Source organism: Actinia tenebrosa, unplaced genomic scaffold, assembly GCF_029948245.1.
Source record: "Actinia tenebrosa isolate PJP-AT-01 unplaced genomic scaffold, QUT_ActTen_1.0 utg1471__unscaffolded, whole genome shotgun sequence".
Taxonomy (NCBI): domain Eukaryota; kingdom Metazoa; phylum Cnidaria; class Anthozoa; order Actiniaria; family Actiniidae; genus Actinia; species Actinia tenebrosa.
In genome coordinates, this window is record NW_028292589.1 from 98,103 (window position 1) to 117,054 (window position 18,952).

At 38.0% G+C, this 18,952-nt stretch overlaps 1 pseudogene across 1 annotated transcript; it reads right to left on the reverse strand.

Moving 5' to 3' along the window:
- Positions 1-100: 100 nt before the first annotated feature.
- Positions 101-6,636, reverse strand: LOC116293685 (uncharacterized; annotated as a pseudogene). Its single transcript, XR_016118925.1, has 6 exons — positions 6,211-6,636; positions 4,739-4,770; positions 3,769-3,924; positions 3,294-3,360; positions 1,989-2,111; positions 101-1,738 (listed from the first exon to the last, which is right to left on the reverse strand). The product of XR_016118925.1 is annotated as an uncharacterized LOC116293685 (transcript).
- Positions 6,637-18,952: the final 12,316 nt, after the last annotated feature.

Sequence of the window (18,952 nt, forward strand, 5' to 3'; positions counted from 1 at the left end):
TATGTGCAATTTCTTAAAAAGTGTTTTACGGATGTAATGAAAGCCCTCTACTGTAAACAGCCGTATAATATGACTGTATAATATTTAAAGAGACATTGAATTTATGAAAAAAGCTTTTCGTACCAATACGCGGAAGGACATGGTTATGGCTTCACCTCAGTAAGTCAATTATTCATGATGTGATTTTGTTTATCAGATATGAATGTTCAAAGAACTGAGCCGTATTTTCTTAAAAGTTCAGCAATTGTTATTGTTTTGTGGGTGTGACTAAATTTATTAGCTGTCTTGAAAAGGTTGTCAATCTGTTTTTGATCTTTTTGGTGGTACGCTGAACTGGCGAATCAATGGCAGAGTTTCCTGTAATTTCTCATACCTGTTTAACTATGTAGTGAAATTATTAAATAAAAAAATACATTTCAATTTCCTAACATTATCCGACTAGAGGGGTTAATATAATTCTATAGTACATCTTTTGAATAAGTCAACGTGCAGCCGAAACTTGTCAGAAACGCATAAAGCGTTGTTGTAGAACAATCATTAAATTCTATCTTTACGACGATGCTGGAGTTAAGTAGAAATCGGAGACTTACTAATATTATAAATAATAAAATATTTTCACTCGTAACATGAAAGGTAGGATCGCAGTGGGCTTTTCGGGCTCTCATAGACGTATAGGTATTTTTTGGGAAATGCAAAGAAACGGCCAAGGGACAATACAGAGTTCTCCTCGGGATCTCCAAGAACGATTGGTGCACGAATTTCTTTCTTGAGTACGTAAGTAATTTCTACGCACACACAATCTTGAGAAATACAGTGCCCATGGAGCGCTCTTCTATCTCCATGTACAATTCCAACGGCTGCAACGCTTTTCTGATCAGGAACATAAGCCACAATTCGATGATTAATGATGGCGTTCAACTTTGTTTTCTTGTTTTCAGGTTTATAATTGTTTGTCGTGCTCTGGTCGAGCCTTGGTCTTTTGTTGTTGTTGCTGTTGTTTGTTGGTCCATCGTTGTTGTTGCTGTTGTTTGTTGGTCCATCGTTGTTACTGCTGTTGTTTGTTGGTCCATCGTTGTTACTGCTGTCGTTTGTTGGTCCATCGTTGTTACTGCTGTTGTTTGTTGGTCCATCGTTGTTACTGCTGTTGTTTTTTGGTCCATCGTTGTTACTGCTGTTGTTTGTTGGTCCATTGTTGTTACTGCTGTTGTTTGTTGGTCCATCGTTGTTGTTGCTGTTGTTTGTTGGTCCATCGTTGTTCCATCGTTGTTACTGCTGTTGTTTGTTGGTCCATCGTTGTTACTGCTGTTGTTTGTTGGTCCATCGTTGTTACTGCTGTTGTTTGTTGGTCCATCGTTGTTACTGCTGTTGTTTGTTGGTCCATCGTTGTTACTGCTGTTGTTTGTTGGTCCATCGTTGTTACTGCTGTTGTTTTTTGGTCCATCGTTGTTACTGCTGTTGTTTGTTGGTCCATCGTTGTTACTGCTGTTGTTTGTTGGTCCATCGTTGTTACTGCTGTTGTTTGTTGGTCCATCGTTGTTACTGCTGTTGTTTGTTGGTCCATCGTTGTTACTGCTGTTGTTTTTTGGTCCATCGTTGTTACTGCTGTTGTTTGTTTGTATTTCGTTGTTGCTGCTGTAATTTGTTGCTCTTTTGTTGTTGTTCTCAAGTTCACTGTCTCTATTGTTGATTATATTTTTCTTTGGCCCATCGTTGTTTCTGATGTTGTCTTGCTTTTGTTCTGTTGAACAAAAAGAAAGTAAGAGTCTCTGGATAATCCGGTCCCTTACTGAATAAGGTGGTAATATAGATTAATAAATGACAGTGCAACCCACAGAAGACTTATGATAGTTGCAACGTGATATGAACTCAACTGGTATTTCGCGTTTCTCTTGAGGTTTTTGATGCTGGAGATGACTGTTATTTCGGAAAAGTTTGATTATAATATGCAGTAAAAACTGTCAAATCACAATAATGCCATATACTTGTACCTTTCATGAATGCAGTAAACATTTTTATGACCATCTTTCCCATCTTCACTCCTTCCTCTTCTTTGTCATTACCAATGAACTGTTCGCCCAAGCCGGGGGTTCCATAGGTATAAAAACTGGTACCTGTATAATTTTATTGTTATCAGTAATATAATTCATACCGTGAGTATTTCATTATTTTTGTATTTATGTTGAGACCTGCAGTGATAGACCCAGCTATGGAGTGCAGGGGGTGCACAATCCCGCCTGAAAAAATTTTGAGGGCTTGTTTTGAAAACAGTACAGTTTTAGATCCCCACTGACCTAGATGATGCACACGGGGGCACATGTTGCAAGGATTAGAGCGGGGTGATGAAAAGAACATAATATGTGATGATGTTGATAGTAAATCACTTGCCCAAGCAGCATTTCCTACCAAATTCCATAATATTATATAATAGTAATAATAATATTTATATGAGGCTAAATGCACTAATTGCTCAAAGGTGGCTCAAAGGTTTAGATTGTGTGGGGTTGTGGAATGGTGGAACACCTATAAAAATCATGAAACCATAAAAGGCTCTGTACTGCAAAGCCAGCTAACAAAAGCAAGCTAGTTGTCATTGAAATACAACATGCATACACAAATCATAAAATAGATGTTTTACTCTGGTCCTATTTATATCAACTTGAACAATACACATTATCAGTTAACCCACCAACAAGTTAAGGTCAGCAGTCAATCATTAATATGATTATCAAGTGTTTGCATGGGACATAGGTAGATTGAGCAAGGATGCTACCCTTGATAGGTTACTATGTCAATATCAACCATTCAAGACAAATGCAAACTTTTTAAGCTGAGTCCACTAAACTCGGAAAAGCAAGGTTGAAAATCCTTGAATAGGAGGTCCCAACTAATTCAAGCAAGAATAGACCCCTTTCGAATTCCAAACTACCGTTGTGTCCCTTGACTCATTTGCACAGGGTTAGCCAGCTCGAGTTTGTGCAGAATATTCACGTGTTCCAGTCAAGGTCGGTCGAGTTTCAAAGTGTTTGTATTGTTGAAGTTGTGCATTCTTTACTTTACCGTTGGTATTTGTGAATATTTAAATACTGATGCGAGGCTAACCCTGTGTAAATGAGTCTGTAATCAAGGAACACAGCGGTAATTTGGAACTCGAAACTGGTGTATTGGGTCAGTAATACAGTGTGCTGGACTATGCAACAACATATCATAAACTATACATCCAAATCGTGCCCACTGAATTTCAGCACATCAACAAAGTAACGTACTATGCTAATCATCATCATCGTCATTGTTACCTCTGCTGTGCCGCTTGTAGCCCAAGATAATGATTTCCCAGTCATGTTGGGAATGAAGTATATTTGCCTGTGCCAAAGAAAATAAATAAATCATTCTCTGACTCTGTCATTCAGCTAGTTATAATTATTTAAGGTAAGTAAGGTAAAAAATTTCATCAAATATCTTGAACCATTTTTCATGTTCACTTGGCAGGGTTTCATTATATTAGAGCAATCAGTATGTAGTTAAACCATAAAATTAAATGGTATCCATTTATTTTTTAATAGGGAAATTGTAATTCTTGTACTTAAGGGGTACTTAGCAATTAGCATTTAATTGAACTATTAGTCACTAAATATAGCTACTGCTTGTTTAATAGTATTTACTTAATTTTATTTCATAGTTTATTTGTAATTTCTCTACAAAATCTTGCAGGAATATATGAAAGATTCCGTGTGTATATCTATTACTGCAAAAAATTTTGATAATAATTACCCTCATTTGCATCTTTTTCCTTTGATCAGTGGGACATGTCTTGCCCTTTCTTTGCAATGCCTCCCAGTCATGAGTTGAAATGATGTTAAAATCATTTTTGCATTTTTTACACTTTTTGGCTGCATTGCCATTCTTCTCTTCACACAATGAACATTTCTGCAAGAAAATATCGATAGCTTTGATATAAATTTATAGATAAATCATCACATAAATATATTTTCTTTTGACTAATAAATGAGCTGTTTATTTTTCACATTACATGTATAATATATCATAATTGCAAAAACTTTTTCCTGAGATTAAGAGATTTAAAACACATTATCAAACTCATGAATAATTAATGAGGAAAACACAACAGAAATCACGATCGTGAAGAGTGTTGTAAATCTGATACAAAACTGTGTTCATTTGCATAAACTTTAAGTTGGATTTTCTTGGCCAAATTCACTTTAATTTTGAAAATGTTAGTGAAACACAAAGGAACTAACCTAGACGTTTGATAAGCCATATACAGTATTCGTGTCCGTGTTGTATCAGATATACAAACTCTTGGCTACGCCTCGTGGTTGTATATCTGATACAACACGGCCACTCATACTGTATATATTACTTAAAAAATGACAGAAGAACACCGAGTATATTGAGTTCAGGAAAAAGATGCAAGAAAATAGTTTATCATAGCCAGTTACCTATAATTAACCTTAACTGCGAGTCTTGTGCAGGGACGTATTTGGGATTTTTCATATGGAGGTCTTAAGGGGGTGGGGCTGGCAGGGGGATTGATGGTAGATCCTAACATTAGGATTTGAAGATAACATACAATTCTTTCTATCACTTAGATATAATAATATAAGTGCACTTATTTGGATTAGGGTGGTATGCGGGAGGGGGTGGAGTAGCATTTTCTGTGAGTTCACTGTCAGGAATCTTTATGGCACCCTATGCTTTTGAAAAATATATTTTATCATACCTTGTAAGGATGCTTATTGGTTTTTGTTTCACCTGTAAAATTAATCAGTTACAGTATAAACACCAGCAATCAAAATAGTAGATAGAATAGTCTACGATCAATTTCTATCAATTTTGACATTAAACCCCCCTTTAGACCCTGCTGTCAGGTCTCTGCCAGTGGTATCTTTTGTCACACTTTCCCTTTTCAATTCCATTTCATTAACTACACATGGATTCTCATTGGTTCAAGAAATTCATGTAATTTGACAACACTCTTAAATTACTTAAATTCCTATCATGGCACTCTCACGTGGAATATTTGACCTAGAAATAAAGGGTGAAACATATACAGTTGTTACTATATAAGTAAGACTACAATTATTGATTAGTAAATAAAGGCCATTTCATTTCTCAAGTTACCTGAATGTAATATGTGTTCATTTTATTTATTCTCTTGTTCTGTTTTCCTTTTATGCAATTGTTGATAATTATATTGTTATTCATATTGACATACACTGTATAGTTTGCAAATGACTGAAGAAACATACTGTGTCGGAAAAGTTCAATCATAAAATTGAATTGTTTAATCATTGTCAATATCAAGAATTTTATATGTACAGAAAAAAATTATGTTGTGATTAATACTGAACACTTTGAAAACCCTTTGAGAAAAGAATACAAAATCCTCTTATAAACAAAGTCAAAAGATGTCAACAGCAATACAGTTAAGATATTCTAAAATGCAATAACAAAATCAATAACTAAATAACTATTCAATAAATAAATAAATAAATAAATGAATGTATGAATGAATATACAAATAAATAATTTACATATTAAAAAAATAAATAAACAAATAAATAAAGAATAAAACAAAATATAAATTTAAGAATAATACTTAATAATAGGTAATAAATAGCTTTAAATGTTAAATCTGCCTCAGTTGGGTTCGCACCGAAACTAATTTATATTGAGATTAGGTGAGGTTTTATTTGCACATTCTTGGATAACATTTAACTATATGTTTTACTTTAGAAAGAAAAAAAGTTTTTTGATTATTATTGTAAGTTATTTATTCCAGAAACAGTTCTTAATCCCAAAGGTTGTTTTTTTTCTCTGCAACGCTCCTATTATAATTTTTTTGTTTATGCTAGCATATACATGCACAAACTATAATAAAGGAAATAAAAACCTTCGTTTTAAAGATCTCTACTTTTTCCTTAATTCATATAATGCCGGGGTAATTATCCTACAGGTAGTACATACACATTGTAACTAAAAAGCTCATATTGTAGGTCTGTTCACCGTTAAATTTTGTGAAGCGGTGTGTATTTCTGTATTTCTACTGATCTTGCCTAATATTTGAAAAAGGAGGGCGAATAAAGATTATTGGTAGCTATTATGATCGTCAGAATGAATAAAATGCATTATCATTTTGGTCAATATATCGAAAGTTGAAATAAGTCGATATGTATTGTAATTTGTACTTGCCTGATTGAATAACTCCGTCCGCCATCTTGGTTTGTGTTTTAGCTAGATCCAAGTCTTTCTCTGATCATGACTTATTTGTCAAAACAATGATTATGTTTGATTTGAGGAGATTTGACATTCAATGATTATGATTGTCCTGACGAGGAGAATGTGTTGAGCTGATATGGTCTGGGGGCCGGCTAGTCTCTCTCCTGATGCTTCGGCTAGAACATCATTCTGCGTAATCCGTACAAACAAGGGCAGAAGGACAGGCCGTCAGGTCCGAAGCCCATACGACGCCTCAAATCTGCGGATGTCTCTCGGGGTTATGGCACAGTGGGGACTAATTGTTTATTTTTGGAACTATTTAGTGAATTTTTGCTGGGAGAAGTTCGAAATCGTCAGAAGTTTCTATTGTCGATTTTTTAATAACGTTAACAGCTGCCGTTGTGTAATGATCAAATATGCTACGATAATGCAAAAACAAATGAATAAATAAATAATATTAAAACACTCATTACTAATTCATAAGCTTATGGTCCAATTGGAGCCACCATACACGTCACGTGCATGAACCTTTATACCCGATAAAGTCCTCTTCATTAGTATTCAAGTGATTTTATATAAAGACACATGTGATTTTTATATAAAGACCACTCGAATACTATGAGGATGACTTCATCAGGGATGAAGTATGCATCCAAGCTTAGATGAAGGCTTAGAGCCTCACCAAGGCCATAGCCAACCCTAAAGATCTTTGACTAACGTGCCTGTCTTTGCCTTCACACGCAATATCCAACGTGTGGGAGCTTCTATTGAATCTGGTCGCGCATGCCCGTGACGTCAAATTTCTATCGAAGTATAAAAATCCATGTTCGTGACGTGTATGGTGGCTCCAGTTGAACCAAAATCTTATAATTTGTTCATGAGTGTTTTAAGCAGTTCAAAAAACTCGTAGATCGTGTTTTATCAGGTATAAAAGCACTCGGCTACGCCTCGTGCTTTTATACCTGATAAAACACTCCTACTCGTTTTTTAAACACTACATAATAATATAGTCATGAAGTCATTTTACAACTTGCTAAGGTGGACAGGTATATGGGGAATAAGAAAACTTTGTGTTGTCGATTTATCAGTTACGTTAAGTTAACAGCTGGTCTTCGAGACAATTCATTTCAGCCAATAATGCAGAAAAGAAAGAGAACAGAACGATCTAAACCATCGCTGTCGCTCATTTACTCTGCTGTGGCCGCGGGAAAAATCAATACTGTAAAATGATACTGGAAGTCACTTGAAAATAGTTCGCCATTTACCGTACCCTTATAAGTAACAAGTTGTCACTTCGGAAGTGTCATTTTCAAAAGATTCAAGGAATTTGAACACGAAGGCCTAAACTTGAATATTTTATTTGGGCTTTTTGTTTCATGCGATGGTAGGCCAACGATGTTTTTGGAACCTTTTTATTTATTTTTATTTTTTGAATATTTTTTCATATGGTTTTAGCCCATTTTAGCACATTTTATCATTTCTGACGTAATTTTTCTAGCCAATCAAAGCGACACATTAGTTTCCCGCCAGATATCAAATTTTGAACATATAAAGACCTTGTAAAAGTAGTAGGTGCTCCATTTACCCTTCACATATTCCACGTTACCAAGTACCATTTGCAAGATCCAAATTCTCTGAAACTCGCGCTCAATATAAAACTCAGAATGGCTCAAGAATTATCTTTGAACGACCATTATCACAGGTAGCCAAAGCTTGGTTTCTGTGGTGTCCTGCTATAAGGAAATGTATGGAGATTCATCAAAAATTTCAATAAAATCATTGAAACGTGAAATAAAGCCTCGACATTTTACTCGATCATTGAGAAATAGCACTTCTTTTGCTCTGCGTGGCTATTTTTTGAATTTAGCCCGTTTTAAGATTTTTTCCCCCACCAGTAAGAAATAAGAGAAGGTTGGAAACTCGAGTCCCAAAAGCGAACCATCACGGGTCTTTGAAACCTCGTACGTCTTCGAATTTTCTTGCCAGCGCCAAATTTTAGTCATGACCCTTCTCTCACATCCCTATAGAACCGAGAAAGTCGCATTAGAGATTAATCTTCGCGTCTTTAAGCCATGAAATTTGCCTGTATTCACATACTACCTCGCTTGTTCTGACCCGTAGTTGGAGCTCACTGTACACCAATTCAACGGATTTCTTTCGGCAACCGACCCGAGGTCACGCCGGAAGAAATACTTTTGTATCTTAGGCCGTTAAAAAATACACTCACCATAATTTCAAAGAAAGATTATAAAGTTATAAATTATAAGTTAAATACTCTTGTATCTTAGGCCGTCAAAAAATACAGTACCCGATTTCGAAGAAAGACTATATCCAAATCCAACCCGCATTTACGATACGAAGACTTCCGGCGTGACCTCGGGTCGATTGCCGAAAGAAATCCGTTGAACCACAGGTAGCCCAAGCTTGGTTTCTGTGGTGTCCTATTATAAGGAAATGTATGGAGATTCATCAAAAATTTCAATAAAATCATTGAAACGTGAAATAAAGCCTCGACATTTTACTCGATCATTGAGAAATAGCACTTCTTTTGCTCTGCGTGGTTATTTTTTGAATTTAGCCCGTTTTAAAAAATTTTCCCCCACCAGTAAGAAATAAGAGAAGGTTGGAAACTCGAGTCCCAAAAGCGAACCATCACGGGTCTTTGAAACCTCGTACGTCTTCGAATTTCCTTTCCAGCGCCAAATTTTAGTCATGACCCTTCTCTCACATCCCTATAGAACCGAGAAAGTCGCATTAGAGATTAATCTTCGCGTCTTTAAGCCATGAAATTTGCCTGTATTCACATACTACCTCGCTTGTTCTGACCCGTAGTTGGAGCTCACTGTACACCAGTTCAACGGATTTCTTTCGGCAACCGACCCGAGGTCACGCCGGAAGTCTTCGTGTCGTAAATGATAAGTTAAATACTTTTGTATCTTAGTTCGTTAAAAAAACACTCACCATAATTTCGAAGTAAGACTATTGGATTTGGATATAGTCTTTCTTCGAAATTATGGTGATTTTTTTAACGGCCTAAGATGCAAAAGTATTTAACTTATAATTTCGAAGAAACACTATATCCAAATCCAATCCGCATTTACGACACGAAGACTTCTGGCGTGACCTCGGGTCGGTTGCCGAAAGAAATCCGTTGAACTGGTGTACAGTGAGCTCCAACTACGGGTCAGAACAAGCGAGGTAGTATGTGAATACAGGCAAATTTCATGGCTTAAAGACGCGAAGACTAATCTCTAATGCGACTTTCTCGGTTCTATAGGGATGTGAGAGAAGGGTCATGACTAAAATTTGGCGCTGGAAAGGAAATTCGAAGACGTACGAGGTTTCAAAGACCCGTGATGGTTCGCTTTTGGGACTCGAGTTTCCAACCTTCTCTTATTTCTTACTGGTGGGGGAAAAATTTTTAAAACGGGCTAAATTCAAAAAATAGCCACGCAGAGCAAAAGAAGTGCTATTTCTCAATGATCGAGTAAAATGTCGAGGCTTTATTTCACGTTTCAATGATTTTATTGAAATTTTTGATGAATCTCCATACATTTCCTTATAGCAGGACACCACAGAAACCAAGCTTGGGCTACCTGTGGTTGAACTGGTGTACAGTGAGCTCCAAGTACGGGTCAGAACAAGCGAGGTAGTATGTGAATACAGGCAAATTTCATGGCTTAAAGACGCGAAGATTAATCTCTAATGCGACTTTCTCGGTTCTATAGGGATGTGAGAGAAGGGTCATGACTAAAATTTGGCGCTGGAAAGGAAATTCGAAGACGTACGAGGTTTCAAAGACCCGTGATGGTTCGCTTTTGGGACTCGAGTTTCCAACCTTCTCTTATTTCTTACTGGTGGGGGAAAAAATCTTAAAACGGGCTAAATTCAAAAAATAGCCACGCAGTTCAAAAGAAGTGCTATTTCTCAATGATCGAGTAAAATGTCGAGGCTTTATTTCACGTTTCAATGATTTTATTGAAATTTTTGATGAATCTCCATACATTTCCTTATAGCAGGACACCACAGAAACCAAGCTTGGGCTACCTGTGCCATTATGCGGTTCTTCTAGATAACGTCATAGAAGAAAACAGAGCATTAAGGGGACAGGTCCAGCAAATACACTCTAAAGATCAAGCCGCCTTCAGAACAATGACTGAAAAGATCGATGGGCTAATAGCAAAATTGAATGCTGAAGGTGGACATGGCAGGCGAGTGAGGCAAATAGGTGCAGGAACAATCCGCGTACCTCGCATGTGTAGTGTAAGTAAATATTTCGAACGAATATCTTCTATTTATCACAAGGGTTTTGTGAGCTATTAGTCTAAGTAACATAAAGTCCCGCCTAAATTAATTATTTTAATTAGTCATCTCAAACTGGATGTTACGGAACTGATTATTAATTCATTTAGCTAAACGCCATGTAATTCACTTGTAAAGGGATTTTAACATCACAGTGTAGACTGAAACGAGTTTTAGATAATTTTGATATGATTTGTAATTTTGTTTAAACTCCTTCAATCGTTCACCGGTTCCATTTCTTCCCGCCTAAAAGTGCCTACGGATCGTGTGACCTTAAACGATGACCTCATAAAATCTGTTAAAATATCAATCATAATTTAAAAAAGACACGGGAAAAAAAAAAAAAAAAACACGCGAAAATGGTTTTATTCGATGCTTGTTCTTTCTCTCATAGAACGACCTACGAAGAAAAGCCAAAGCCCTGGCCGATGGAGATGAAGAAAACTACACGCTTAAAATCCAAGAAAGGTATTCTTCTAAAGCATTATTTCAATTTCACATAATTAAACCCGTTATGCATTAATTTTTGACGCACATTTGACATTTATGTAATTATATCTTTCTTTATTGCAGTAATGAGTCGCCTCATAATATTCGAATATTTAACCACATAGCCGATGAATTAAAGCACGAGTATAATGGTTCATGCCCTTGGAGCGCTAATCAACTCAAACCTGATCAGAGAATAAGGGGCAAAAACCGACATCTAAAAATATTATTAATGAGGTGTCAATCCTTTTGAATATTTTGCTTTCCGATAACATAAACCAGATATCTAATTTTTGTATTTCAGTCAGTAGTGAGCAATTTCTTATAACTCCTTTTCATTTGGTTTTATAGCTGCATACAAGACATACATGAGATCAAAGCGCGCCTACGCAAAGCGTAGTGAAAAGGGAACGAACCAAGCCCACATCACAACTTGTAGGAAGCAAAACAGAAAAAGAGAGGTAAATAAAACCATTTTCTATTTGATTGCCGAGTTCTGGATTTCCCAGCCTGACAACTTCTCGAGTAGAGGCTTAAAGACTATTTGGGTATTATGGACCTAAATTATGGCTAAGTAAACTATTGGCGTGCTCCTATTACATGCCTGTGCTGTTAACACCTAATTACGAGCAATCACGCGAAGGAATATGACGTCACGCAAAAGTCAAACATGTACTTACTGACAACATTACAATAATCGAAACAATTAACGAGTGCATTTTGAGGACTTTTTGAAAATAGATTGAATAAATACTACACCTATAAAAACATTTGCACAACAGTTATTTCAAAAATATTCTTCTAATGTTGTAAGTTCAAAGAGCTCAACAATGGAAAGGATGGTTATTGCCAAATGAATCCAGCGCTGACTATTGATTATATGTCCAGCGAGGAAAGTGGAGAAGAGGAAGGTGAGGGAGAGTGTGGATTTGAAACGGAAAAAGCGGTCTTTAGACAAATATAATATTTCCACTCTTCCACAACTCGTGCGAAGACGAATTTCTCCACGAGAAAAAGGAAATCCCTCTACAAGGCCCAAACCAGACGGATGCCCTGAATGGGCCTCTACTTCTTAGTTATTCCGTATTTCTTGTAAATAAGTAGTAATTATAATTTAGTTTACTTTTTTTCCTTCATATATATACAGATATAGAGATATACATAATAAGTAGAATAAGAAAAGAACCAGCAGAGCAGGCAATTACTAATAGACCAGTTTCGAATTCCAAATTACCGCTGTGTTCCTTGATTACAGACTCATTTGCACAGGGTTAGCCTCGTATCAGTGTTTAAATATTCACAAATACCAACAGTAAAGTAAAGAATGCACAACTTTAACAATACAAACATTTTGAAACTCGACGGACCTTAACTGGAACACGTGAATATTCTGCACAAACTCGAGGCTAACCCTGTGCAAGTGAATCTGTAATCAAGAAACACAGCGATAATTTGGAATTCGAAACGGGTCTATTGTAGCAATTTTATAATTATTAGAGGTTTCGACCTTCCTCAGATATTTTACTGTAACTACTTGTTCGTTAAACAAACAATTATAATATAGAAGGCTAACGGCGATAGCAAAATTGAGGTCCCCAGGGCATTTGGAGGGCGTGAAATTAGTGTCCAAAGTCTTGGCGGGAAAAACTAGGCCACGTGTGAACTCCGCCTTTCCAGCTGAAAGGTAGAAATTCTGAAAGCCCGAGTCCAGGCGACTCTGGGCCTCCCAACCCCGAGGTCCCCAGGGCATTTGGAAGGCGTGAAATTAGTGTCCAAAGTCTTGGCGGGAAAAACTAGGCCACGTGTGAATTCCGCCTTTCCAGTCGAAAAGTGGAAATTCTGAAAGCCCGAGTGCAGGCGACTCGGGGCTGCCCAGCCCTGAGGTCCCCAAGGCATTTGGAGGGCGTGAAATTAGGGTCCAAAGACTTGGCTGAAAAAACTAGGCTACGCGGTGAACTCCGCCTTACCAGTTGAAAGGTAGATATTCTGAAAGCCCGAGTCCAGGCGACTCTGGGCCTCCCAACCCCGAGGTCCCCAGGGCATTTGGAGGGCGTGAAATTAGGGGCCAAAGTCTTGGCGGGAAAAACTAGGCCACGTGTGAACTCCGCCTTTCCAGTCGAAATATGGAAATTCTGGAAGCCCGAGTCCAGGCGACTCGGAGCTGCCCAACCCCGAGGTCCCCAGGGCATTTAAAGGGCGTGAAATTAGTATCCAAAGTCTTAGGCGGGAAAAACTAGGCCACGTGTCAACTCCGCCTTTCCAGTCGAAATATGGAAATTCTGAAAGCCCGAGTCCATGCAACTCTGGGCCTCCCAACCCCGAGGTCCCCAGGGCATTTGGAGGGCGTGAAATTAGGGTCCAAAGTCTTGGCTGGAAAAACTAGGCCATGTGTGAACTCCGCCTTACCAGTTGAAAGGTAGAAATTCTCAAAGGCCGAGTCCAGGCGACTCTGGGCCTCCCAACCCCGAGGTCCCCAGGACATTTGGAGGGCGTGAAATTAGTGTCCAAAGTCTTGGCGGGAAAAACTAGGCCACGTGTGAACTCCGCCTTTCCAGCTGAAAGGTAGAAATTCTGAAAGCCCGAGTCCAGGCGACTCGGAGCTGCCCAACTCCGAAGTTCCCAGGGCATTTGGAGGGCGTGAAATTAGGGTCCAAAGTCTTGGCGGGAAAAACTAGGCCACGTGTGAACTGCCCTAGGGACCACGGGGTTGGGCGACTCTGTGTCGCCTATACTCCGCCTTTCAGAATTTCCAACTATCGACTTAAAAGGAGGAGTTCACACGTGGCCCAAACTTTCCCGCCAGGACTTCGGACCCCAATTTTACGCCCTCCAAATGCCCTAGGGAACTCGGGGTTCGGCGACTGCGTATCGCCTGCACTCCGCCTTTCAGAATTTCCACCTTTCGACTTCAAAGGCGGAGTTCACACGTGGCCCAAACTTTCCCGCCAACACTTTGGACCCCAATTTCACGCCCTCCAAATGGCCTAGGGAACTCGGGGTTCGGCGACTGCGTATCGCCTGGACTCCGCATTTCAGAATTTCCGCCTTTTGACTTGAAAGGCGGAGTTCACACGTGGCCCAAGCTTTCCCCCCAAGCAAAGTTACACATACTTACACACACTTACACACACTTACACACACTTACACACACTTACACACACTTACACACACTTACACACACTTACACACACTTACACACACTTACACACACTTAACACACACTTACACACACTTACACACACTTACACACACTTACACACTTACACACACTTACACACACTTACACACACTTACACACACTTACACACACTTACACACACTTACACACACTTACACACACTTACACACACTTACACACACTTACACACACTTACACACACTTACACACACTTACCCTTACTTTAACACGATTACACAATCTTACACACACTTACACACACTTACAGCACACACTTACACACACCTACACACACTACACACACTTACACACACTTACACACACTTACACACACTAACACACACTTACATACACTTACACCAATATTTACACACACTTACACACACTTACACACACTACACTCACTTACAGAAATTTACACACACTTACACTCACTTACACACATTTACACACACTTACAGACAAACTTTCACACACTTATTCACATTTACACACACTTAAAAACACTTACACACACTTACAGACACACTTACACGCACCCTTACACACACTTACACACTCTTACACACAATTACAAGCACTTACACACAAACTTACACACACTTACACACACTTACAAACACTTACACACATTTACACACACTTATAGACACACTTTCACACACTTATTCACATTTACACACACTTAAAAACACTTATACACACTTACACACAAACTTACACACACTTACACATACCAACACAGTGATGGACTCACACTTATACACATTTACAAACACACTTTCACAAACTTACACAAACTTACACAGACTAATAAACTCTTACGCACACTTACAAGCCCCTTTACACAGTCTTACACACACTTACAAACACTTTCAAACACTTACACTTACAGACATTTACAAACACTTACAGACATTTACAAACACTTACAGACATTTACAAACACTTACACACACTTACACACACTTACACACACACTTTCACACACTTTCACACACTTACACACACTTACACACACTTACACACACTTACACACACTTACACTACACACACTTACACAAACACTTTCACACACTTGCACACACTTACACAAACTTACAAACTCTTACACACACCTACACACTCTTACACACACTTACACACTCTTACACACACTTACACATACACTTACACACACTTAAACACACGTACATACATTTACACACAATTACACACACACTTTCAAACATTTCCACACTCTTACACACACTTTCAAACATTTCCACACACTTACACGCCGGGCACAAACGACCTACAAAACGGCATGGGAAAACATGCCCAAAATAAAGAAATCCTATTAATTTTATTAAGCTCAAATTTTCATAGAATATCGGGGAAGTGCAGGTTCATAAAGACGATTCATTTTTAAGAGGTTATGACGTTTCTTTAACGTCATGTTTGGCATCTCCTTTTATGGTAAATTCTTATCGTTGATCGCTGTCTTTATCACTTGACTTGATCAGATGGAGAGTGTTGTGCAAAACATTACAATGTTTATCGGAACTCGCTACGACGTTTCTAACTAAAGTTATTGAAGATTAAAGGATTTAGTGACGTCACCCAATTTGACGTCATCTTGAATTGTAAAATACTCTTAAATGCTGTGGAACGAGTGACTTCTCTGAGCATAATTGTTACTTAGCACTAAAGCAGTGTTGCTACTCAAAAACATCTGAAAAAATCTTATAGGGTTAACTTATTTAAAGATTTTAAAATTCACGTGACGTCATAATGACGTACGCTTTATTTCTTGCCTTAATTATAGCGCTTTGGCTTCAAAATTCAAAATTCAAAAATCTTAAACGATACGATTTTAGGTCATTAATAGTGTAGTTTATGTAGAAATTTTAGTGCGAAGTTGTTGTAAATTCGAAAAGATGAATGAAGCGATAGTTTTTATTAATGCTTTTCAAATCTTTTTTCCCGCCATCTTTTGGCGGGAAAACTATGAAACTTAATATTCCTATAACTTTTGAATGCCTTGACCAATTGAGATAAAAGTTTTCAAAACCGTTTTGGTTATATCAAGAAGCGTCTAAAAACACATGTTTCACGAAGCATGAATGAGTTTCAAATATATGAAAACCATTGCAAAACGATATTATGACGTCATTATGACGTCATACCCGTAACAGTAACGCTAAAAACCTATTTATTTTAATCCTTCTGGTCAACCCTGATATTCATGCCAAGTTTGATGAATATCTGAATTGTAATTTAGAAAATACCCCAACGTGGTCGTTTTCAGGTGCCTTTCTGCCCGGCGTGTTACACCAAACTTACACACACTTTCACTCACTTACACACTCTTACACACAATTACACTCTCACACAAACTTACACATACACTTACACACACTTACACACACTTACACACACTTACACACACTTACACACACTTACACACCACTTCCACACTTACACACACTTACACACACTTACGCACACACACACACGAAACACTGACACACATTACCAACACACACACACACACACTTACACACACAACACACACCACACACTACACACACCACACACACTTACACACACCTACACACACTTACACACACTTACACACACTTACACACACTTACACACACTTACACACACTTACACACACTTACACACACTTACACATACTTACACACACTTACACACACTTACACACACTTACACACACTTACACACACTTACGCACACTCACACACTGTTACACAAACTTACACGGACAGTTGAACACACTTAAATACGCTTACACACATTTATACACACGCACACACTTTCAAACATTGATAAACACTTACACAAACTTACACACTTTCACATACACATACACACACACACTTACACACGGACACACACACACACACACACACACACACACACACACACACACTCACACACACACACACACACACACACCACACACTCACACACACACACAACACACACTTCACACACTTACACACACTTACACACACTTACACACACTTACACACACTTACACACACTTACACACACTTACACACACTACACACACTTCAACAACCACTGTACAACACACTTACACACACTTACACACACTTACACACACGTACACACACACTTACACACACTTACACACACTTACAACACACTTACACACACTTACACAACTGACACACACTTACACACACTTACAAACACTTACACACACTTACATACACACACTTACACACACTTACACACACTTACACACACTTACACACACTTACACACACTTACACACACTACACACAACTTACACACACTTACACACACTTACACACACTTACACACACTTACACACACTTACACACACTTACACACACTTACACACACTTACACACACTTACAACACATCACTTACACACACTTACACACACTTACAACTACACACACTTACACACACACTTACACACACTTACACACACTTACACACACTTACACACACTTACACACACTTACACACACTTACACACACTTACACACACTTACACACACTTACACACACTTACACACACTACACACACTTACACACACTTACACACACTTACACACACTTACACACACTTACACACACTTACACACACTTACACACACTTACACACACTTACACACACTTACACACACTTACACACACTTACACACACTTACACACACTTACACATACTTACACACACTTACACACACTTACACACACTTACACTGCGACGGAGTAACTCTTACACAAAATTACGCACACTTAAACACACACTTTCACACATTACACACACTTTCAAACATTTACACGCACTTACACACAATTACACACACTTACATTCACTTACACACACTCACACACACTTACAGACACTTACACACACTTTTACACTCACACACACACACTTACTCACACTTACACACATTTACACACATTTGCACGCACACTTACACATACTTACACAGACACTTTTACACACTTACTTACATTTACACACACTTACAAACACTTACATTCAGTTACACACACTCACACACACTTACACACACACACACTTTTACACACTTAAACACACTTACTGACACTTACACACATTTACACACACTTACACACTCTTACACACACTTATATTAACACTTGCACACGCTTACACACACATTCACAAACACTTACACACACTTACACATACCTACACAGACACTTTTACACACTTACTCACATTTACACACACTTATAAACACTTACACACACTTACACATACTTATAAACACTTACACAAACTTACACATACTTACACGCATTTACAAACACACCTAAACTTACAAATACTTACACACATTTACACACACTTACACACACACTTACACACACTTACACACACTAACACAGCGAACGGACTCACATTGAGACAAAATTACACACTCTTACACACACTTTCACACATTACACACACTTACACACACTTTCAAACATTTCTACACACTTACACAAGTTTACACACACTTACACTCACTTACACACACTTACAAACACTTACACACTCTTACACACACTTACACACTCTTACACACACTTACACACACGTACACATATTTACACACACTTACATACTCTTACAGACACTTACACGCACCCTTACACACACTTACCCAAACTTACACACAAACTTACAAACACTTACAGACATTTACACACACTTACAC